This window comes from Stenella coeruleoalba (assembly GCF_951394435.1).
Source record: "Stenella coeruleoalba genome assembly, chromosome: 12".
Taxonomy (NCBI): Eukaryota; Metazoa; Chordata; class Mammalia; order Artiodactyla; family Delphinidae; genus Stenella; species Stenella coeruleoalba.
In genome coordinates this window covers 87,883,704-87,907,754 of record NC_137158.1, presented here as the reverse complement: position 1 = coordinate 87,907,754, position 24,051 = coordinate 87,883,704, and the positions used below count along the sequence as shown (strand labels likewise).

General features: G+C 49.9%; 1 protein-coding gene across 2 annotated transcripts in view; it reads left to right on the top strand.

Moving 5' to 3' along the window:
* Positions 1-24,051, top strand: part of RPS6KA2 (ribosomal protein S6 kinase A2) — a 386,569-nt gene that overhangs the window by 68,051 nt on the left and 294,467 nt on the right. For both annotated transcript variants that reach the window (XM_079938702.1, XM_079938705.1), the window contains exon 2: positions 20,733-20,783. The gene's annotated coding sequence lies outside the window, so the exon portion shown is untranslated. The remainder of the gene's footprint in view (positions 1-20,732; positions 20,784-24,051) is intronic.

Below are 24,051 nucleotides of genomic sequence, written 5' to 3'. Positions count from 1 at the left end.
ACCAGGGAAGCCCCTCTAGAGTAAATATTGATTCAGCACATCCTAAGAGTGTTCTGCTTTCACGGGGTCAGAAGCTCATGCAGACACCCCCTGATGTGAGGATTCGGCTGCGGGTTTTCATGTGGTGGCATCAACAGAGCCCTGGCTGCTCCACACAGACTCCTCCCGGGACGCCATCGGCGCCGCCTGAGCGCAACTGGAACGTGAGGCATCGGGGAGTTCCCACGGCTGTTTCTCTCCATCTACAACAGGAACAGCTGTTTTATAGATGCAGGTGACTGTTCTGTGACCTCGAGCAGCCTGACCAGGAAGCCCCCGTTGGCCTGTTGTCGGGCGTGTTCGCGCACGTGGAGGAGAGCTGAGCCATGGCCCCCCAAGAAGTGGAGCTGATTTAGTGGGTGGGTCTGGCCCACCCACCATGGTGTAGCATTGGGACGGGCCAGAGCTGCTCTTTGCGATGCGGGGTGAGGGGGCTACTCTCATAGGCGATCTGTGAAGATGGACGTAGGAGAGGAGCCTGTACCCAGCCACCTCGCCCTGTTACACGCGCTGCAGCGAGTCCAGACCGTCGTACCCGAACCTGTTGGTCGTCGCCGTGCACACAGCGTGAGGTTTTCTCCCCCGAACAAGCATCCCCACAGCTGGTGGTCATACTGGCTTATTTTACAACCAACTTTGGGTGTATTTAGACGTTTGCATGGAATTCTGACGGAGAGGAATTCCCTGGGTGAACCCCGACCCCCAGGCTGTGCCCGCCTGCACCCCCTGCAGTGCGTGGAGTCCTCTCTGCCACCCTTGGCACTGCCCATATTTCAGCTTCACCAAGCCGTGTACGGTGATTTAATTTGCGTGTCTCTAATTAATGTCAGTTTAACGGCCCCGTCGTGAGCTCGGTATCCACTTGGGTTTTCTCTTCTGAGAATTGCTTGTTCATATTCTTCACTCATTTCTGAGTTTGAATTCTTGTCTTTTTCTTTGGATTCGGAGGATGTCTTTATTTATTCTTGATGTTGATCCCTTCTTAGTTTTAAGAAGTTTAAGTATCATGTCCTGATATTCCCACTGTACAGTAACTCTGTCCTGTAGTGAATCAACGTGGTAGAGTTGATATTATCAAAGCCACTTTTGCTTTTCGCCTTATGGTTTGAGCTTTGGGGGATTTTTTTTCATTTAACATCTCTCTCCGTTCTGGAGTCACAGAAGTTTACTCCTTCTTTATAGAATAGACATTCATTCACCCTCTACAAGCTCATAGTTTAATTTTCCACTTTTAGTTCTTTGACCCTTGGCGACTCCGTCATTACATGTAGTGATGCTAGCAATCTGACTTCACCTTTTTTTTTTTAAGATTTATTTTATTTATTTGTTTATTTTATTTATTTTTGGCTGCATTCGGTCTTTGTTGCGGCACGCGGGATCTTCGTTGAGGCAGGTGGGCTCTTCGTTGCGGTGCGCGGGCTTCCCTCTAGTTGTGGTGGGTGGGCTCCAGGGCGCGTGGGCTCTGTAGTTGTGGCGCGCAGGTTCCAGAGCGTGTGGGCTCTGTAGTTTGTGGCACGCAGGCTCTCTCGTTGAGGGGCGCGAGCTCGGTAGTTGTGGCCTTGGGCTTAGTTGCCCCGCGGCATGTGGGACCTTAGTTCTCCGACCAGGATTGAACCCACGTCCCCTGCATTGGAAGGTGGATTCTTTACCACTGGACCACCATGGAAGTCCCTGACTTCACCTTTCTTTATGTTGATCCAGGTTTCCCAAACCACTGATTAAAGGTGAGATTAGAACCGACACCAAGACAAGGTTAGACATGCAAAGGATTTACTGGGGAGGGATTTACTGGGGAGGGATTTACTGGGGAGGGAGTGCAGAGACCTCAGAGCAGGAGAGGAGGGAACGAATAAGGACTGGAAGAGTCCCCGACCGGAAGCAGCCGGGCCATGAGTCCAGTCTGCCCCCAGCAGGAGGTCTGAGCCTGGCACTAGCGTGGCCACCGTGTCAGTGGAAGTGACCAGGGCTGTGGATGGCGGAAGGGGAGTCGGGAGCTGGGAGTGGAGCTGATGTGGTTTTAGCGGCTCGGTCGGTCGGGAGGCTGGCAGCAGTGCAGGCAGACAGGAGAGCGCTGGCCACGTGCACACGGCGAGGAGGAGTTAGATGGCCTGCGAGGCTGGTGCAGAGTGAGCGCAGAGGACGCTGGGCGGGCCCTTCCAGACCACGGTAAGCACAGGGCTGCGCCTCGGCCCGCGGCACCCACTGAGCCTACAGGACATGCGACTTGTGTTCCCACTGGGTCACCTGGCCTCCGCGTTGGGACAGTTCTGCCCTGATCCACGCGAGTGGCCATGACTGCTTGGACCAGAGGCAGGTAGAGAGGTAGGAAGTGGTAAGAAGAGGTCATGCTGTGGGCGTGTGTGGAGGGCAGAGCCAAGGGCACTTTCTGAAAGATCGCGTGTGGTCATGGAGGAGGCTGTGGTACCAGAGGCTGCGGGAAGAGGGTTTCAGGGAGGGCATGAGCCAGGTGCCGAGACAGGCGGAGACCTGCTGGACTCAGCACCGTGGAGAGCAGGCGTGGCTGAAGCGTGAGTTCCAGAGGGACGGGGAGAGGAGATGCAGCAGAAGGGGGAAAGGAAAGCAGTGCGGGCAGCAGGGGAGGGGGCCGTGGGTCATCGCCGAGGCTCCAGCGCGGGAGTCCAGTGAATTTGCCCAGGACCCCGGGTCCCACCCCTGCCCCCGGGTCCCTGTGGGCCTGTGCCCTCTGCTAAGTCAGCGCCTAGAGGTGGTGCTTTCTGGTGGCTGTGAATGAGGCCTTCTTCTTACCGTATTTGCAGCTGGGTTTTGCTGGGTTAGGAACGTGTCATTCATTTTTATAAAGTGAACTTGTCTCGGGCACCCTTACTTACCTGTCATGAGGCCCCTAAATTTGTCTGTGAGTCCATCAGTGTTTCCGCGTGAAAGGTCACATCCTGTGCAGGTGACACGTGTCCCATCAGTGTCGTCCTCCTGTGGGAGTGTCCAGAAGTGGTGGCTTCACACCCGTTTAAAACTGTTGCTACACGTTTTAGCCAGGTTCTCCTCTGGAGACTTCATTTCTGCCTGTGGCCACTCCCACACTTTGGGGGTGACAGGCACGGGTCCAGTGGCTTCACCACGGGTGGGCGGTGAGTCCACACCTCGGGGCGCCCGGGAACTGTGGCCGGCGTGGCTCTCGAGCCTTGGACAGAACCAGCAAGAAGTGAAATTCCTAGACGGGATTTATGTACATTTCCGCGGGCGACCGGATGGACCTCATTTTGAAATTCAGGAAAGGGTCCCAGGTGCCGGCCCTGCTCGCACGTCGTCCTTCTCTGTAACGTGCACACGAGACAGTGGTCCTGAGGGAGGGGGTGTTGCTGGGGATGAGCCCTGCTTCTGAGGCTGATGTTTCATTACTTTCCGATGTGCAGATAGATGTGGGATGGGCCGAGGAGCCCATGGGGTGCTGGGCACAGCTGACCTGGGGCCCAAGAATTTACTAGACTGTAAACGGGCCATGTTGCAGCGGGGGCCGTGAGGAGGCACATTTCTTTTTTTTTTTTTTTTTTTTTGCGATACGCGGGCCTCTCACTGTTGTGGCCTTTCCCGTTGCGGAGCACAGGTTCCGGACGCACAGGCTCAGCGGCCATGGCTCACAGGCCCAGCCGCTCTGCAACATGTGGGATCTTCCCGGACCGGGGCATGAACCCGCGTTCCCTGCATCGGCAGGCGGACTCTCAACCACTGCGCCACCAGCGAAGCCTGGCACATTTCTTTTTAATAATAATAATAATAATAATTTCTCAGGAGGAGAGGGGAAAGGCCAGCCTGCTGCCTTGGTTGCTGGACCTGCCAGCGCACTGGTTTCCTTTTGTGGGTTCACTACATGCATTTTCTTTGATTGAAGTCCAAGTATTTGGGATGCTTTTCATCTCCCAGCTCCACGTCACCTCTCCTGTCAGTGCAGGTGCACAGATCCCTTCTGTTCAAGGAGAGAATAACTTTGCTCTCCCCACAGGGGGATTCCAGAGGACATGAATGCACAAAATGCTTATATCTTTCATAGAATGTTTAACATTAATGGATAATAACAAAAAAGGGATAAAGTACACAAATAGAGGGTCCTTGTATACAGATAAATACACAATACTCTTGGTAATGCCTGGACCTTTCATGGTGCTCTTTATTTTTCTGGGCCTGCGGGTCATAATTTATCTTATGATAGGAAACTTTAGTGCTAACTGCAGCTTTTTTTTCTTTTTTAAAATTTATTTATTTTATTTATTTTTGGCTGCGTTGGGTCTTCGTTGCTGCGCGCGGTTGCGGTACTTGGGCTTCTCACTGCAGTGGCTTCTCTTGTTGCGGAGCACAGGCTCTAGGCATGCAGGCTTCAGTAGTTGTGGCACATGGGCTCAGTAGTCGTGGCTCATGGGCTTAGCTGCTCCGCGGCATGTGGGATCTTCCCAGACCAGGGCTCGAACCCATGTGCCCTGAATTTGCAGGTGGATTCTTAACCACTGTGCCACCAGGGAAGCCCTAACTGCAGCTTATTAATGAATTTATTTTTATGTCCATATAGTATCTTAGTCATATTTATTATTTCACATTGTAGCGCTTAACTTTTAAAAACCAGTTAGGGAGATCAGAAGCATAATCGAAACAATAACCAGAATCTTCAAGACTTTAGGAACCTGACAGAAATTTCAAGAGGAAAATCCTCAGAGGCTCATGTGTGTACAGTACGAGTTCCACAAGAACAGACTGATAATGACATGTGTGATTTCAGTGGTAGTTCCACAGCAGCCGTGCATCTAGCCATCCTCTAACATCTTAAAAGCAATTTTCAGCCATTTTTGCTCATCCCCTCGGAAGTTTCCACATGTGAATCTTAGAAAATGGCTTAGAAATGCAGCTATGGAAAATTCAGGGGCATTTTCTAGATGTTATGCAAGTTAAAACATTATATGCTTCCCAGCTCTTCCTTCCGAGGTGACCGTGAACAACGCATAAGAGTGGAACAAGGTCCCGCCCTGTGGGTGCCGAGTCCCAGATCCTGTAAAGTCTGAGTGTGGGACGTGGTTTTGCGAAATCCAGATAATTCAGCAGGCGTTTGGCCCCCGGTGGTCCTGCCAGGCCTGTGATTCAGGTCTCGTTGCCGGGCTTGTCGGGATACTTCCTGCCCTGTGATTGCCACGACTCAGATCTTTAGGTAAACTGCTGGTTTGGGGCTCGTGACAGGGATCCCTTCTTCCTCTTGCTTCCTTAGTGCCTCCTTCCTTTCCTGCTAGAGCGGGTGCCCAGCCCATGTCCTCCTGCTGGGGTTTCAGGAAGGACCATGGGACCCTGTACGGGGGCAGGACCCTCACCAGGACCCTTGCCGCCCCCCCCTTGCCCACGGGGGCTTTTCGTTCTCAGCGGCTTCTCACCTGTGCCTTCTCCCATGTCTCTCACCTCCTCAGCGTGGCCAGGTCCTGGGTGAAGGGCAGGGACACCCTGGCTGGGGTCCTCACCTCACAGATCGACCAGGTGAGCGGGGCTTAAGGGCCCATAACTGTGATGTCCAGCCTGGCTCGGGCCTCTGTTTCCCAAACAAAACCACATCTGAAATAGAAGGGCTGTTACTCGACACTTGAGTCTGCATCTCGGCATCCTGGTAGAGCATTCATGAACTGTGGGCACGCGTGCACTTACCACCCTTTGGTACAATTACGCTGCAAATGTGAACACCTTTTACCTGTCCAGGTAACAGCCAGTGGGCTTGCTAAACCATTTGCTTCTCGTGCGCTTCACCAGTGGAAGCTTCATGTCTCAAATACTTTTGATTTTCCTTTTGGAGGATATTTAGTCAAGCTGTACAGTAATTTCTGGGTCCCATTTCTGGACATTCTCTTTTTAAGGCCCTAATTAATTAGTCTGTACAAAACCTCGGGGCCAAAGAGACATATTTAATACCCAGTATTTAAGGAGTATTGGTTAAAAGAAATGACATACAGTCAGTTTAGGTTTTAAAAATTGTTCTACTTGGTCGCATTTCATCATTTTATAAACGTTAGGTGCTGTGTATCATTTGAGCACAGAGATGATCGCTTTAGTAGTAGTAACTATACTTTAAGTAGCAGTTTAACCTTATGGTTACATACGAATAAATTGTTTTGTGTTTATTAATGAGGTGGCTTGTCTAATTTTCTCTATTTCTTAGTAAAGCTTCCAACCACTGGTTAAACTTTGCGCTGATGTAATTAGTCCAGGGAATCTTCTGGGTCAGTGGTGGGCTAGGTGCACCTGGCTTAGTGCTCCCAATTCCCGTGCCTCAGTTTCTCCATCTGGGGGTTGGGGGTGCCTGCTGTACCACCCCCACCGCGCCCCGAGAGGGTGACCTAAAAACATCCACTCCGGTGCCTGGCACCTGGCATCACCCAGCAGAGGTGGTGGCTTTGCTGTGGGAATGTCCCCATCTCCTGGTGTCAGAATTCTACCTTATTTTAAGCACTTAAGACCCTCCAAAATCTAAGACTGGGTCTTATTTTAAAATCTTATTTGATTATCTAGTCTATTTTTCTATTTTTTTGTGAATAAGTTAAAGTAAAGGGTCCCTACAACTAGCTGGAAGTAATTCACTTCTCTTCTGGGTTTGCTGAGGTCTAGGGAGGGATTTAAAAAAACATTTTCTGAAAACGGCCCCCACCAAACCCTGCCCTGGCTTTTTGAAATTACACACCTTTAAGACTATGAAATAATTATTCCTCCTAATCCTTTTCCTTTAATCGGTTATAAACTATTTGCACAACTAATAAGTGATAAAACATAAGTTGAACAAATTTGATTTCTCAAAATATTAAATTTTTTGCAATCAAATATACTCATTGATTTAAAATCATGTGTGTGAATATATGTATGTGAAACATTTTTAATATAAAATTTTTAGAGTTTAAAAGTTGAATATAATTATAAAAATAAAATTTGTTTCGTTAAAAGTTGTATGAACCTTTCTTTTCCCTTTACCTCCCCTCCCCCCGCCCCTCCTACTTCATTTCTCTTTTCTCTGGATCCTCTATGTTTTCCCTTTGGATCGATAACTTTATCAATTATGCTTTTTCTAGCTCTGATATGCTAGATAAGTCTAGCATATCAGAGCCTTTTAAATGCTTTAAATTTCTTTAAAAGCACACAGGAAGTGTCCTTAAAAGATGCACGGTTAAGTTATTACAAAACTGATGACAACACTTCTGAAAAACCACTTACGAAAGTGCTAATTCCCGGTTTAAATTGTTTTCCTTGTCTTCTTCTGCAGAGACACTGAGTCCGTAAGAACCTCATGAATTTCTCAATTTCACTGTTAATTCTGTTCTATCTAAAACTTTTGGCATTTATCCAGTTCCTTTTGTAGGATCGAAGTTTTATTCCTTCTGGATTCTTCCTGTTTAAGAGCTGAAGTGAAGAATCACATGTCAGTTATTTTACATGATAAATGTCCTTTGCAATTAAGAGCAAACTGAAGCCTTGTGCTTCCAGTGCCTCTCATGAAGTAAAGTATGTTCCCCGGGACAGATGATGAAGTTAAGGGCGAGGGAATTTGAAATCATCCCAGGTGAAGGAACGCTGGCTACGCAAACACACACAAGCGCGATTTGGCAGGTAGCGCATTCTTACAGTTTACCTTTCCCTTCTCAACCCCTTCCTTTTAAAAAAAAACTTGGCCGTTCACAGCTTCTGATTTAGCAGGGGACCAGGACATGGAGATGGACCGTGTCAGGAGCTGGGCTGCATCTCATCCCCTGCCTGCGTTCTGGAGGGCTGAGGGCAGACACTGCCACAGATGTGTCAGAATCACCGAAAACCTTTTATCCGGACTCCTACTCTGTGGGCCTGATTGCACCAGAGTGTACTCCTATCTGGGACTCAGATGAATCACTGACTTAAAATATTTTTCTAGAACTCCTGAGGAGTTGTCCTAATTGAAACAACTATTTTCCAGGATTTAAATGAGTTTATCACATCAGAGACTGCCAGACTGCTAGAAGCAAAACAAGTGCCTGATTTTTTTTTTAACATCTTTATTGGAGTATAATTGCTTTACATTGTTCTGTTAGTTTCTGCTGTATAACAAAGTGAATCAGCTATACGTATACATATATCCCCATATCTCCTCTTTCTTGTGTCTCCCTCCCACCCACCCTATCCCACCCCTCTAGGTGGTCACAGAGCACCAAGCTGATCTCCCTGTTCTATGCGGCTGCTTCCCACTAGCTATCTATTTTACATTTGGCAGTGTATATATGTCCATGCCACTCTCTCACTTCGTCCCAGCTTACCCTTCCCCATCCCCGTGTTCTCATGTCCATTCTCTAGTAGGTCTGCATCTTTATTCCTGTCCTGCCCCTAGGTTTGTTAAAACCACTTTTCATTTTTTGTAGATTCCATATATATGTGTTAGCATACGGTATTCGTTTTTCTCTTTCTGACTTACTTCACTCTGTATGACAGACTCTAGGTCCATCCACCTCAATACAAATATCTCAATTTCGTTTCTTTTTGTGGCTGAGTAATATTCCATTGTGTATATGTGCCACATCTTCTTTATCCATTCATCCGATGATGGGCACTTAGGTTGTTTCCATCTCCGGGCTATTGTAAATATAGCTGCAATGAACATTTTGGTACATGACTCTTTTTGAATTATGGTTTTCTCAGGGTATATGCCCAGTAGTGGGATTGCTGGGTCATATGGTAGTTCTGTTTGTAGTTTTTTAAGGAACCTCCATACTGTTCTCCACAGTGGCTGTATCAATTTACATTCCCACCAACAGTGCAAGAGTGTTCCCTTTTCTCCACACCCTCTGCAGCATTTATTGTTTGTAGATTTTTTGATGATGGCCATTCTAACTGGTGTGAGATGATATCTCATTGTAGTTTTGATTTGCATTTCTCTAATGATTAATGATGTTGAGCATTCTTTCATGTGTTTGTTGGCAATCTGTATATCTTCTTTGGAGAAATGTCTATTTAGGTCTTCTGCCCATTTTTGGATTGGGTTGTTTGTTTTTTTGTTATTGAGCTGCATGAGCTGCTTATAAATCTTGGAGATTAATCCTTTGTCAGCTGCTTCATTTGCACATATTTTCTCCCATTCTGAGGGTTGTCCTTTGGTCTTGTAGGGCCCCTAATCCCAGTGGAGCTGCTACTTTGCAAATCCCACACCAGAAAGAGGGGTCTCCCTAGCTGGGCTTGAGGGGAGGGGCCCGCAGATAACCTTTCTAAAAGAGTTGCATCTAACAGTAAGTTTTGTTAGTTACAAAGGGGATATCTTCTGACATTTAAAAACGTTGGTATTTCCAAATAAAACAATTGCAACACTCTTAAGCGTTTCCCCTGGAATCTAAATGCTGTAGCAATTTGATAACCTACCATGATTCTTCTGAAAAAATACATGAAAATGCTTTTCTCTAAACAGGCAAAAATGTTTTGTGACTCCTTTTTTTCCTTGAATTCGGATTTCCGTCCCACTTGCCACTTAGAATATTATCCTAATGTGATATACATGAATATTTGCTGGAAAGTCTTTTATTCCTTATATTCTGGCAGAAAAAAAGTCTGTTCATAAATTGAAATTGATTTTTTTTTTTTTTTTTTTTTTTTTACGGTACGTGGACCTCTCACTGTTGTGTCCTCTCCCCTTGTGGAGCACAGGCTCAGCGGCCATGGCTCACGGGCCCAGCCGCTCCGCGGCATGTGGGATCTTCCCGGACCGGGGCACGAACCCGTGTCCTCTGCATCGGTAGGCGGACTCTCAACCACTGCGCCACCAGGGAAGCCCTGAAATTGATTTTTAAATTTAATTTTCTGTAACCACAAGACTCAAGTTTCTTTTCAATTATTAGAGTTATTGGTATACAGTTGATTAAAATAAAATATTTTAACTTGATAATTATTAAATACAACAAGTAAAATGATGGGAAGTTCAGAGTATGTGAGTGACAAGGACAGCCCCCCAGGTTCATGTGTCCACAGAGTGCTGCCACGGTGAGCAGGTCCAAGCATCAGTGTTTTCTTTAGTTTTCATTCTTATGAGCTGAGGCAACGTGGTCACATAAATAGAAGTGAAAGATGGAAAAGGAAAAAGATTTGATAGAATAATGTCAGGAATGTTTTCAAGCTCCTTCCAAGCTGGATGCCAGAAATCACCTTGTGATTATTACAAAAGATTATTTCTAAAGCTCTTATCAGCTGAAAATTTGAGTAAATTCTCCTTCAAATTTGTTGAAAGTAAAGAATTGGAAACTGTCACACTTGCTAGAAGATTGGTTCCTCGGTCATCCGAGTGCAGTCAGCTACTCGTGTTTCAAACAGGAGCTCTGTCCACACTCGGGGTTTCCATCCTCCAGAGGAAGGTTTGGGGAGGCGTGAGAGGTGTACCTTTATTTTGCAAAGTGGAAGCAGAGATTGTGAAGGGGCAGGTGGAAAAGGGGAACTGGCCGGAGGAGTTCTTACATAACTTTTAGGAAAGAGTTGAGGATCTGGAAATCATACACAGCTGCTTTAAAAGTATTTAGGGGCTTCCCTGGTGGCGCAGCAGTTGAGGGTCCGCCTGCCGATGCAGGGGACGCGGGTTCGTGCCCCGGTCCAGGAAGATCCCACATGCCGCGGAGCGGCTGGGCCCATGGGCCATGGCCGCTGAGCCTTATAAAAACAAAATGCCTGGAAGCAAATTATAATGGTTAAGAATATAGGCTTTGGAATTAAGTGAGTTTCAGTTCAAATCCTAGCTCTACCAGCTGTGTGACTTTGGGAAAATTTCTTACCCTCTGTCAGTGTTCGTTTCATCATCAGAAACGTGGAGTTCGCACCTCGTGGAGTTACCATGGGGACCGAGGCAGGGAGGCATCTAATCTGTTTGCTGTTCTTCAGATGTCTTCTGGAACATTGTGTACAGGAGGTAATTACTTTAGAAATAATAAACCTTGTAGTAAGTAGAAGAAAAGAGCAATAGCTCCCATAAACCAACAGAGCGACTAGTGTTTATCCATCCTTCGAACCCCTGACATGGCGGTGAGGCCTCCAGAGCCGGTCTGAGCTGCCCAGGCAGCCTAATGGGTGGTGCCGCGTGGAGTGTCAGAGAGAAAGCAGCGGGTCCCCTCCCTTCCCGGGCAGGGGGAGATTTCACATCGAGCTGGAGGGTTTGAGTGTTGCAAGGACTGTGAGAATCCTGTCATTTCAGGATGAGAAGCGCCCTTAGGAATGGAAGGGACTGAGCTAGTCAGGGTTCCCCAGAGAAACAGATCCACAGGGTGTATGCGTATATCTGTACAGAGAGAGACAGGCAAGAAATTTATTACGAGGAACTGACTGATGCGTCTGTGAGGGCCGGCAGGCCTGCAGCATGCGGGGCGGCCCGGCAGGCTGGCCGCTCCAGCAGGGGCTGACGACGTAGCCTGGTGCGCCACCTGGGGACAGGGTTCCTTCTGCACGGGGACCTCTGCCTCTAAGGCCTTCAGCTGATGGATGCAGCCCACTCACTGCAGGGAGGGTCATCTGCTTTTCTCAGAGCCTAGTGATTTAAATCTTAACCGCGCTGCACCTGAAAATAGCCTTACGTGCACAACTGCACTGGTGTCTGACTGAACTCTGGGCACCGTGGCCCAGCCCAGGTGACACATAAACTCGCCGTCCCGGGAAGCAGCGGCGTGTCTCTGGCTGAGGCTGGGCAGACAGGTCCCAGGCGGGGCTCTGTGCCCATCCAGGGCAGGGGCAGCACTGCTGTGCTGGGAAACGCGCACATCCGGGGGGTTCGTGAACACATTCTAAGCGCGTGCTCCCGCCCTGCACACACCCTGGTCTCTGTGTCCATCCAGGGCAGGGGCAGCACCAATGTGCTGGGAAACTCCCACATCCGGCGGATTTGTGAACACATTCCAGGCGCGTGCTCCCGCCCTGCACACACCCTGGTGTCTGTCGGGCACGAGGCTGAGCGGTGGGGACCATCTCTGACCGCAGGGAGGCCCTGGTCGGCGTGGCCGGCTGCTTCCCCCTGGAGCCTGGTGTAGCCGCTCGCCTCTGCCCTGCGGATCAGGCCTGGAAGGATCCTGCCGGTGCCGAGGGACGGTTCACGGCGGCCGGCCCTGCTCCCTGGGCCTCGGAACCCAGGCACGCTTTCTCCTGGTGGCTCTGACATTGAGCTACAGTCTTAGTACAGGGCTTCTGAGCTGTTCTGGAGAGCGTGGCCAGGACCTGTTAACGGCCCCACGTGTGGGTGTGAGTCTCCTGTGATACCCGGGTCCTCGGCCTCCAAACCCGGCCCGCAGCCCCGACAGGCTGGAGTCTTGCCCCTAAAGCCGTGGTTGGTTCTCATTGAGAGGTGACCTTGCCCCGCCCCGGCCCGGGGGATGCCTGACACTTTGCGGAGATGGTTTTGGCCGTCAATGAGGGCGGCGGCAGCGCGTGCTCCTGGCATCCGGCGCGTAGAGGCCAGGGATGCTGCTAGACTTGCTACGGGGCGCGGACGGCCCCCGGCACCCCAGATGTCAACGGTGCTGAGGCTGGGACAAGGGGCCCCAAATGCTGGCTCCAGGTACCCCGCCAGCTTCATCAGCCGGGGTTCAGCAGCAGAGAAAGGGTTTATTCACGGGGGCGCCGCGCAAGGAGATGGGAAGACAGATCTCAAATCCACCTCCCCGGAAAGCTGAGGTCTGGGGAGGAGGGGAAAGGTGACTGGAGAGAAGAAAAAGGTGAGGCCGTCAGGGCCCTGGGAAGGCCCACCTAACCCACAGGCTTCTCCCTGGGACGCATGGCAGCGCTGGCCTGCTCCGAGGGTGGAGTTTCCGGCGTCAGATGGTCACCGAGGGGACACTCGGCATGCCCAGTTGGCGGGTCGTGGGTCCCAACCAGTCTTAACAAACTTGAGCTCGAACTGGGCACCGCTGACTCCAAGCTCCCGAAAAACCACTCAAGCAAACATCTTATCGCCTAGGCCACATGCCTCTTGGAGGACGTGCAAGATTTTGTGAAAACAGAGCAAGCTCGGTCGGCGAAGGCGGCTGACAGGTGTAGGGGATGTAACTGACTGCTCATCCGCGATTCCCTGGGAAGAGCCCGCCTCTGGAACCTCCCGGATCCGCCCCTCCTGTGTTCCGCCGTCTCATGGCTCGCAGCTCAGCCCCCTCTCTGATCTGAGATGCCGTGTCCACACCTGGCTGCTCTGCCCTCTGACGGCAAGAAGGCTGCCCTTCGGTCCCTCCGTCGTTTGCAGCTGGGCCTGCCAGCCGACCACCTGCCCAACCCCAGGAGTGTACGGGAGTCGGGGAGTTAAGCAGGAACACACTCCAAGGACTGGAGAAGCCCCTCATGTTATCTCAAATAATCCAAAAACGCACCATCAATTTGTGGACAGTTAAGAATGAAATAGCTTCTGGTTTCTTTGGGAGAGTAGTTGATACCCAACTTGGTCCTAAATACCCTTGTTTCCAGGCTGGTGGGAGAGGTGGGTCTTCTCCACACCCGGGCCCTCTGCCCTCAGTTTAATCCGCATACAGATACAGATTGGTCTTCGGAAGGCAGGGCCTTCTTAAATGGAGGCAGAGAGGAAGGAGCGAGACGGTTTGTGTTTCCATGAGAGGAGAGAGCTCTGCCCCACAGTCCTGCAATACTGTTTACTTAGACAGATTTCTAGTCCTCAAAGGCTGGGAGAGGAGCTTGATGTTCTAGTCGGATTCGATAATAAGTAGATAATAGTCTCTTTGTAGTAGCAAAACAACACAGGACATCCAAGCGGTTGTGATTTGGACAAGGTGGCCATGGGCCACGTGTGTTACTGAACGAGCAGTGGTTGCTTGGCGAAAGACATTTCAGAGTCAGAAAAACTGGGTTTGGTGACCATGGTGACCACGCAGGACTGACTTGCAAAGCAATGCTGTGGACGCCTGAGTGTTTTAGATAAGCATGTATTTTCTACAGGTGCAGAGAAAGGCCATAAACAGCACGTTAAGCGTGCATAAGACAATCCCAGTGGACTCTTCAATGTCCAGGATTGGCTTATATTTCAAATCTAATTACTACAATTGTTTAAATACTCAGTGGATATTTTGACCTAGTTCTCTTGCTATTCTGGGTTGACCCACAAAGGAATCCTCTGGCTTCCATGACTCTTTCGTCAGCTAGAGGTGCTGTAACAGATACCATGACTGGGCAGGTTAAACACCAGAAGTGTATCTCCTTTCAGTTCTGGAGGCTGGATGTCCAAGATCAAGGTGTCAGCAGAGTTGGTTTCTTCTAAGACCTCTCTCCTTGCCTTGCAGATGTCTGGCATCACCCTGTGTCCCCATGTGGGCGTCCCTCTGTGGGTGGCTGTGCCCTAGTCTCGTTATATGTGATTAGGGCCACCCACATGACCTTATTTAATTTAATCACCTCTGTAAAGACCCCATCTCCCCACACGGTCACATTCTAAGGCACTACGGGCTAGAGCTTCAAAATATGACTCTTTGAGGGAACACAACTCAGCCCACAATAGTTTGTATTTATAAATGATAGGTGTGTTTTAAATGGATCCCCTTTGAAACTTACCGTTTAAAAAACTTTTTGATATTTTTGAGGTTTATTCATGTTGATCATGTGCTTCTGTTGCATTCATTTTACGTGCTGTGTAGTATTTCATGGCATAAAAAATACCAGCTTATTTTTCTGTTCCGCTACCAAGGAGCCAAGTTAGATGACTTCCATTGTTTTGCTCTTCTAAGCGGTGCTCAGTGGAAAATCTTGTATGTCTCATGAACATACACTAGAATTTTTCTCCCTGGTCTAGAGACTTAAAAATGCAATTGTTGCACCACAAGATACGTGCATTTTCAAATTAACTTGGTGCTGAAAAATTCCTCTGCAAAGTGGTTACTCATTTATTCTCCTTCTAGCAACGTTATGAGATTTCCTATTTCTCCAAGTACTCGCCAGCTGCCGTTGGATACAATTTGTCCCGCTCATGCTGTTTGTGGGAGTGAAGAAATTCTACTCCTAGATGAATACCCAGGGACTCAAACCCGGACATGCATGTTTATTCATATACACGCACGCTCATACATGCACATGCATGGTCATAGCAGCATTGTTCACAAAGGCCAAAAGGTGGCAACAGCCCGAGTGTCCGTCAACAGAGGAATGGATGAACAGACCATGGGGTGTACAAACAGTGGAATGAAGTAGTGACACGCGCTACAATGTGGACGAGCCTCAGAAAGCTGATGCTAAGGGAAAGAAGCCAGACACTAAAGCCACATATCGTCCTGTCAACCTCGGAGAGAACAAGGAACAGTTTTATTTAAGAAAAAATGAGTTTCCTTGGGAAGAGCAGAGGAACTGCAACCTGGGACAAGCAGGCTATGGTAAACCGCAGCCAAATCCAAAGAGACAAGGGGAAGATTGGCCTGTATTAGGGTTTAGGAGGCAATTGGGGAGGGTTGTTTCGAACCCAGGTTTACCAGGGAAGAGCCTGGAGTTCGAGGTTTGGTGGTTTCTCATTGGCTGCAAACAGGAGCTAGCGCCTTATCGTTGGGGCAGGGAGGAATCGGACCTTCCTTCTCTTCTTAAATCAGGAGATGAAATTCCTGGGTGAAAAGTGTCCTTCCTCGTCAAAGTGATTCTCATCTTCCTTCTTCCCGCTGGTGATGAAGGGCTGGTGTACAAGGGAGAGTTGCCCCTTCGGGACTCCCAGCTCCATTTAAAATGAGGTTCCTTCATTTATTTTCACAGTCTGATTCCACTGATGTGAAATTTCCAGAGGGTACATCCGCAGAGACAGAGCGTAGACTGCTGGTTGCCAGGGCCTGGGTGCGGGCGGGGAGTGGGGAGGGACTGCCTAATGCGCACGGGGTTTTCTTCTGAAGTGATGAAACCATTTTGGAACTGGATAGTGTAATGGTTACACAACACCGTGGATGCACTAAATAACCACTGAATTATACATTTTAACTGCTTCATCTTATGTGAAATTCACCTCAATGTAGAAAAATTTAAAAAACCTAAACAGAGATTGCAGACCCTAGGGGTGGTCCAGCCCCCTGGGCCCCCTCTTTTAGCCCCCGTGGGTTCACCTCTCTTTGCTTCCTTCTTACAGCTCAGTTATTCATTGAGCCACTTTCTGTTCTGTTTTCCCTCATCTCCAAGTGTGCACAGTGACATAGTCCTCGGGTACCTTTATCTGCTTCTCACCGGAGGCAGATGACCTCTGAGCGGCTCTCCGTCCATTAATCGCGGGGCAGAGGGGAAGGAGCCGCAGCTGCCAGGAGGGGCACCCATTCCCATCCAGTCAGGGCTTGGCCTCCCCTGCAACTAGTGACAAAGCCCTTGGTTTGTTTTATCTAGAAAGGACACAGGTCACAGCCCAGAAACCAGCAAACGGCTGAAGAGGGCAGGTTTCTTGACTGACACCGGAACACACCTATTAACCCCTTAGAGCCCATGGAAACCCAGACACGGCCCACGGATCTCTGGAGCTTTGGGTCCCCAGGGAAGGGGGAGAGGAGGGTCTTTAAAGGAGAGGTGATGGAGAACAAGCCCTGCCTTCCCTACAGTTGGTCCGCGTGTGAAGGCAGCGCTCTGTTCCCGGGAGCCTCGGTAAGGCCTGAGGACAGAGGCCTGTCCGGCAGCAGGTGCCCAGGCAGGAGGTTCTCCCGGGCCGCGTCCTCTGCTGCCACCTCGTGGTGGACGACGCAGGCTGGGCGGGAGAAGCCACCACGATGAGCCAGGGTTACAGGACACGCGGACCCACAGACGCCCCCAAAACAGCAGGCCCCGCTGCAGGGCTGTGTGTGGGGCAGGGGTGGATGTGGACACTGAAGCCACCGCCATGCAAAGACACTTAAGACTCAGTACGGCAGAGGAACGGTTTATCCAACAGGTTAAGTGAACTGTTTTGGTAATTTCTAAAGGGTTCCAAAACGACAGATCCTTGCATTGATTTGTAGCGTACTTGTTTATAACGAGTAGGATTTGGGTGGTGTCCAGCGCGGTCTTCGGGTCAAGCAGGCCTCAGTCCTGTGTACCAGTGTCTCTGGTGCCTCTGCTGTCTCTGCTTTGCTGTTCCACCTTCACAAGCCAGCAGGTGGAATAAAGGACCCTTAGATATACTCAAGCCCCTGGATGCTGACTCCTCGGGGATCCCAGAAGGGATGGCAGTGCTCGCAGACAAGGGCGGGCTGTCTTGGGGCCCCTGTCTACTACTCCACTTGGAGAGCCCCTTCATCTTCCTACAGCATCCCCGTGGCCAGCACTGACTGAGGCTCCTGCATGCTGGGCGCCTAAGATGTACAGCTCGTTTCTCCCAGCTCCCCCAGACAGCAGGTGCTGCCTCATCTCAGCTTTGCAAATGAGGAAGCCGAGGCACGGAGGTCAAGTGACTCGCCTAGCGCCTGGTGCCCGGAAACACCCTCTGGTCTGCTGCTCCAGGGCCTGAGCCCCAGCCCCACGCTGCTGCATCTCCTGAACGTGCAGCAGTGCTGGCTGCTGGGCCGGGTGGCGGGGCCAGGCAGGAGGGTGAGCGCCAGCCTTCTCCAAGAGCGGCAGCCGTCAACCGTGTGCACATTTGTTAATTAAAGACATCAGCAATACGCCAGCCAAGTCCTGGCTGGAGAGGACCGAGCTCTCCAAGAATCAGTCCCATGTACTAATTTCATTTAGGAAGTAAGAGCATATTCATTCTGTCAGCTGCTTGCCTAACTCAATGCGGCTTTGAGGACCGCACACAAAGTCTTCTAGTAAACAGGGAGTCGGGGAGCGGGCCAGACCCCTCTCGCATTATGAAACTGGACTGTCAGCTTTATATACTTAAAGGCTGCTGTTAAAAGACCCACAAAGATCACGTAAAGCTTTGTCATCCAGACGAGAAATTCCAAACACCGCGAGCACAGCAGCGCGTGCCTCTCACGTGCCCCACGGCACACGCCTGCTCTCTAGAGCTTTACGAAAATATTCAAGCCACGTTTTTTCCCAAAATGGTCATTGATCATTTGTTTAGAAATGTTTGGTATTTTATTTCAAACCAATAAAACACAAAAATAATTGCTGGCCCAGGTTTGTTTCCCACAAACAAGGCTGACAAGTTTCCTCTTCACAGAATACGCCTGGAGTTCAGTCCCCTTGTACGAAGGGTCTTACATCACCGCACTGTGGCTTTTGTTCCCTAGTGGAGCTAGCCGTGATGCTATTGAAATCACGCTAGACACATTTTGACGTGAACGAGGTGGCCGGGATGTGACAGGATGGGCTCTGGGGAAGAGGAAGAAGAGGAAGGAACATGGACCGCTTGAGAGTCAGGATTTCCCGCTGGGCCGATAGCAAACCCTGAGCCGGGGGTGTCGTCGGGAATTGTGCGCATCCTCGCCGTCCCACTGCCTTCTCTGTCTTCCAGCCCGCCTGCCACCTGCACGTGTGCTTCCGGGGAAGGAGGTGGGATCTGGAAAGGCACCCTGTGCTCTCCACCTCACCGGCGACTGCAGTAGTAAGGCCTGGGGCTTCACCGTTGGAGTTGAAAGAGCCCCTGCCCCCGTGCACCCACGTTTGAGTTTGGCTGACCGTGGAGTGGAGGGGATGTCCGGGGGGCAGCGGGAGGAAGAGGATGGACCAATGGCGGGAGAGTGTGGCTGCGGAATGACTGGAGAATCATCATTTCTAAGTCATTCCTGATTCCCCCGTTCAGTTCTCTAAACCTTATCTGCAAAGTGGGGACCTAGAAAAATGAGAACGAGGATTAGTGATCCTAAAGGAGGGAATATGCAGAATTTAGCAACTTGTTTTTTTCAGGGAGAACCGCAAACCTTGAGTGCCCGTGTGCACAGTCCCTGGGTTCTGGGATGGCCGGGGTCAGGGTGCACCCCGCATGAGAAGGCGGTTCTTGGGGCTTGGTCGTGGGGTAAGGTAATGGGTGGCTGCATGGTGTTGTGGTGCTCTGGGGACCCGCATTTCTTGCTGTGAGGCAGTCATTTGTAAACACATCGCTTACGTGGCGTCAGGGCTCCAGCCTTTTTCAAGTTGCAGAAACCGAATCAAACTGGCTTAAGCAAAACTGTGTTTATCAGCTCCTGTCATTGAAGAGATGGCTTCTGGCAGGTTTGAATCCAGAGGTTTTGAAACTGTCAGTAGGACGCTGACGTTCTCTCCATCTTTGATTCCAGGCCCATTTCCTAGGTAACAGACTCCAGGCTCAGAGCATCTGCATAGTGGCCACCAGTGGCTCCAGCCTGGGCGGGCCTCCCCGGCTGTGGGTTTCATGCCTGTCTCTGAGCCAGCACTGCACCCAAGCATGACGGGGCCTGACTCACACCCCCGTCAGGGGTGGGTGATTGTGGTGGGGTCGCTTTCACTGGACCACGTGGGGTTTCCTTCCCACAGAAGGAAAGGTAGCTTTTGCTGAGGAGGGAGAAGCACTGTGGGTGGAAAGACCATAGACGTTGGCCCTATGTGCCCCGTGCGGTGCAAGCTGGTATAGGAGCTGCAAAAACAAGCGGCAAATCACGTAGAAGGAAACGTGTTCCTGCCGTTTAACGGTCACCGTCCAGCTGGGGGACATAAAGCCAGGACAGAAGAGCAGGGGCCGGGCTCGCAGCCTTGTCTGCACTGAGCTGCCCCTGGAGGTGTTCCAGGGACCGATGGGCCAGGATTCTGTCCCCAGACGCGCTGGGTTATTGGATCTGGGAGTTTATTTCTAACGTGCATCCAATGTGGAGAACCAGGAATGTGAAGAAATGAAAGCCCTTGCAGGTAACTGTCCTCTGTCAGTGGTGTTGGGACACAGAGGCGGTGTCACCCTTGCAGGGTGAACTTGGGATGGTAGTGACCGCTGTGCAGGTTTCTCTCTCGGTGGAGTCCCCCCAGGGCCCCGATTCTCGCCTGTTAGGCAGGAGCGTGTCCCGAAGTCATGGGGGGGATTCGGCCCCTCTGTCTTCTGACCCTTAAGCCACCATTATTAGTCAGGGGTGAAAGAGATTAACTTAAATGTGGCCCCTTTCTCCATCTTGTGTTTTAGTGGGTTTGAGCCCAGGAACAGAGAACAGAGGAGAAATGAGGAATAACGCAGAAAATGAAAATTGCACATGCACAGGTTGTGTGTGCAGAAGTGGGCAGAGGCGTGATTTCTGTTGTGCAGACCCTAAAGTCACATTCCTAAGTAAAATCTTCAGGTTATTTCAGACTTTGAGTCCAGCCAAAGACAGGCTTGGGAAGAGGAAGAGTGTCCTCGACGTGTGTGTCTCTAGGCTGAACCCCGATGACCGAACATGTTTGGAATTTTAATTAGGCGTCCCTTAGCCTGTTTACAGATTCGAATTCTTCTCCCCTGTAGCTGGAATGAACACCTTCTGTAGGATGGAGGGCCTTGAAGTCACCTTAAGACGTTAGCCCAGCCCCTGGTGATAAGCACAGCTCCTTAGTCAAATGCTGTGCGTTTGGAGATTAACAAGTGGCTTTTTTTTTTCTGGTTGCGTTTTGAGGTTGGTGATGGGAACATCACTTCCTCTGGCTGAATCGTAAAAGTTGCACAAAAGGTTGCCAGTTCCCTTCTTTCAGTGTTTACTGAAGGGCTTCCTGAAAGCTAGTGAAACTCCTCAAATTATTGAAAATCATGTGGAGGTTTATGTTTAGAAGCAGAAAACGGCCAGGCTTGGTGAGTGTCCGTGTAACTGTCCTCACTAAGGAGCTACCGTCAACGAGGCCCTGTGACTTAAAGGAATTTTCTTCACTTTCTGCTCCCACAGGGCAAGTGTGACCCAAGCTCGCTCGAGACAAAGGCAGCCTCGTCAGCTGAGGTAAGTAGCGCTCACGTTGGCTTATCTTCCTGCGTGCAAATGTCAGTTACATTTTTTTAATGTTAAACGTGAAGCCTTTTTCAATTTTCTTTGGTTATTTTACGCTGCCCGAAGTCCAGCAGAGCCAGCTGTGGTGCGCTTTCAGAAGAGCACAGCCCTACACAGTACAATTTAAATTCTTTGATGTTCTGCGTGAAACACAGAAACGCGAGTTGTGTAATAACGTCTTTGTACGGCAGGGGTCTGCCTTGTGCGTCAAACTGGGAAAGTCATCCTGCTTTCCCAGGAAGACTGAGAGCTTTATTCTGAGTCTGTGGGCCATTGGGGGTATCATAGATGTGATTTTATGTGCAGCCATTCTTTTAAAACTCTGTTACGTGCCTTCTCAATACGTGGCGTTAAAAGCAGCAAGTGAGATACCAAAGCAAGGCAGGGCTGCGATGCCGGGTGTCGCATGCCGTCTGCCTGGGGATTGGTGGGCTGGCGGCCGGCCAGCTTCAGGATCCTACTGCATGCGTGTTGAGGGTCCATCAGAAGCTTTTGTAGGAATTAGGCCTAAAACGAATTGTTTTAGACGGAGGTAGGTTTCTCGTAGTATTTCAAGCGGCTGTCTGGTTCGAATACTCACATTATAAATAAGGAATTTTATGAGGCGGTTTTCTGAGTGTTTTGTTTCTCCAGCTCCCACGATCCCAGCCATAGTAGTGCTACGTGTACCAGCAAAGCCGAGGCACCTGTGATTGTCGGGGCTGCAGCTTCCCCACAGGCACGGCAGGTGCGATGGACCCGTTCCCTGTAGCTACCAAACAGGTCACAGAAGCCAGGGTTCAGGTCAGGCTTATTTAATCTACGTGACTGCGTCAGACTACGTTCTGTTCCTCCTAGACAGAAAGACTCCTGGTTTTCGGCATATTGGCATCTTTCTAATAGTCCTGTTTCACCAGCCTTGTCAAGGTGGTGGGCCCCCTGGAACCCGTGCAGGTCGGGAGCTGCTCCAAGAAGGGACGGCTTCTCAGCAACTCACCGTGGGTCGGGGGTCCCCAGGGGCTGTGCGGAGCCTCAGTAGTTCCAGGACCTGTATTCCTGGAGCAAAGGAAGCTGGGGCTGTGAGTGGCCGAGCTTGCATTTGGTTGCCGGTATGCGTGCAAACAATGCTTATCCCCGAATGCCAGGGTTTTACTTTTACACGCTTGGGCTTTTCCTCTCTGGGTCTGACTGTATTTTTATCAACAGCCCAACTTGGTTGAAAAAAAGGTCCTCGCTGCTGTCAGCCTGTATGAGTTAGATTTCCTTATTAGACATAAAAATTGTGTCCGTAGAATTAAAAATTAATGTTTTTTACATGGCTATATAAAATCAAGGTGGTTCTAATTATTTTAGCTAAGTGACTAGATAGATGTCAGGACTATTTTGAACTGCGTCCTAATTTTAGTAAACTCAGGAAGCAAAGTGAGTTGTGGCACGACCTTGACCTTTTGTACTTTTCTCATAACCTTTTCCAGGTCTAGTTTATAACCTGTTCAAGGAAAGCATAGTTAAGCTCTAGCTGGTGATTCTTAGTAAAATTTCATTTGGCTTTATATGGAAGCACACAGATGTGGGAGGGACTGTGTGTCTGTTGGAAAAATCAAGTCTCATCGTATGATCCCCGTATAGACCAGCCACAGCGAACAGGAGTGACGTTTCAGGAGGAGCACGTTGCTCTTTTCTTGGTCGTAGAAATGAACGTAGGCAAATAAAAGGAGTCTGGTGGGTGATGGACTGGGTACTGGGGTGGGATAGAGATGCGGGGCCCTTGGGCATCATTTCCTCTGCAATCGATGGCCAGGCCTACAAGGTGTGACCTGTAAGAGCCACGGTCGGGACTGCAAAGCTTTTCAGGGAGGGTGGTTGTTTCCATCAGGCCTGGGTCACATCCTAGTCGAGGCTTCTGGGAGCCCGGGAGCAGCTGCTGGGGGTGGCCTGCTCCCGTCGAGGACTCTTAGCCCTCCAGTGGGTGAAAATGCTTGGCCGTGTTTTCAGATCCACCTTGAATATGATGAGTAGGAGTCCCTTCTTATATTGAGGATGAAACCCACGAATCAGGCCTGGGAGCACCTGAAAGCGTGGAAAAGGTCCTAGGACAGCCATGGATCACAGCAGTTTTCCTTTCCCTCTCTCTCTCCCCCTCTCTTTCCATATGTATTTTTAATAAGACTGTGCAAAACTCTGTGTTGAACAGATCGTTACACCAACTGAGAGTATTAGAGGGGCTCCTGTTTAAAATCCTAACACAGATTTAGCTGCTGGGGTGTGAGCACGTGCTCCTTACAACTTTGATAGGAAACACAATGATATTTTACCAGGAATGTCGTGGAAGATGCTGATTGGCTGACACAGCGATTAGTCATTTGCATTTTTCACATGATAACCGCCCCCCCCCCCCCCCCCCCCCCCCCCCGGCCTCCTGTTTAACAGCAAATTGAATTTCCTCTTACTCTATTACGGTTTCACTCTTTATTTGGTTTTATAAGAAGAAATTTAAAAAGGGGACAGAGGAGGTTAAAATTCCAAGGGGAGGACATTTCTTTGCCCAAGCACTCACCCTGCACAGGACAGAAGGGTGGCTTCGTTAGAGCAGCTTCTGCCCCTGTAAGGGTGGTTTTGGTCTTTTCCCTCTTTTTCCTCTTTTTTTTTTTACTGCTGTGGAATGAACACACATGCCCTTTTTAGAGAGTGGATTGTTCAGTGAGCTATTGATTGGGCGGAACTTTATAAGAAAGAAAAAGCAATTGTTCCCTCAGTTTCCTGCTGTTTGAAGCAGAGGAATGAGGCCAGTCCTGGTCATTACTGTGCAGGACTTGAGGCCAGACTGCAGCTTTACCAGGGGAGACGAGGACAGACATACAGTTTTGCACGAAGATGAAAAGCAAGGCCAAGGCTGTGCCCGGTTGTGAGGTCAGGCCCTGTGCCCCACACGCACCTGTCCACCGCCTGCCTGACATCAGGGTGTGTGTGTGTTTGTGTTGTGCCTGTTTGGTGTTTTTTTTTTTTAATATAAATTTATTTATTTATTTGTTTTTTTATTTTTGACTGCGTTGGGTCTTCGTTGCTGCGCACGGGCTTTCTCTAGTTGCGGCGAGCGGGGGCTACTCTTTGTTGTGGTGCGTGGGCTTCTCATTGCGGTGGCTTCTCTTGTTGCGGGGCATGGGCTCTAGGCACGCGGGCTTCTTCAGTAGTTGTGGCTCGCGGGCTCTAGAGCCCAGGCTCAGTAGTTGTGGTGCACGGG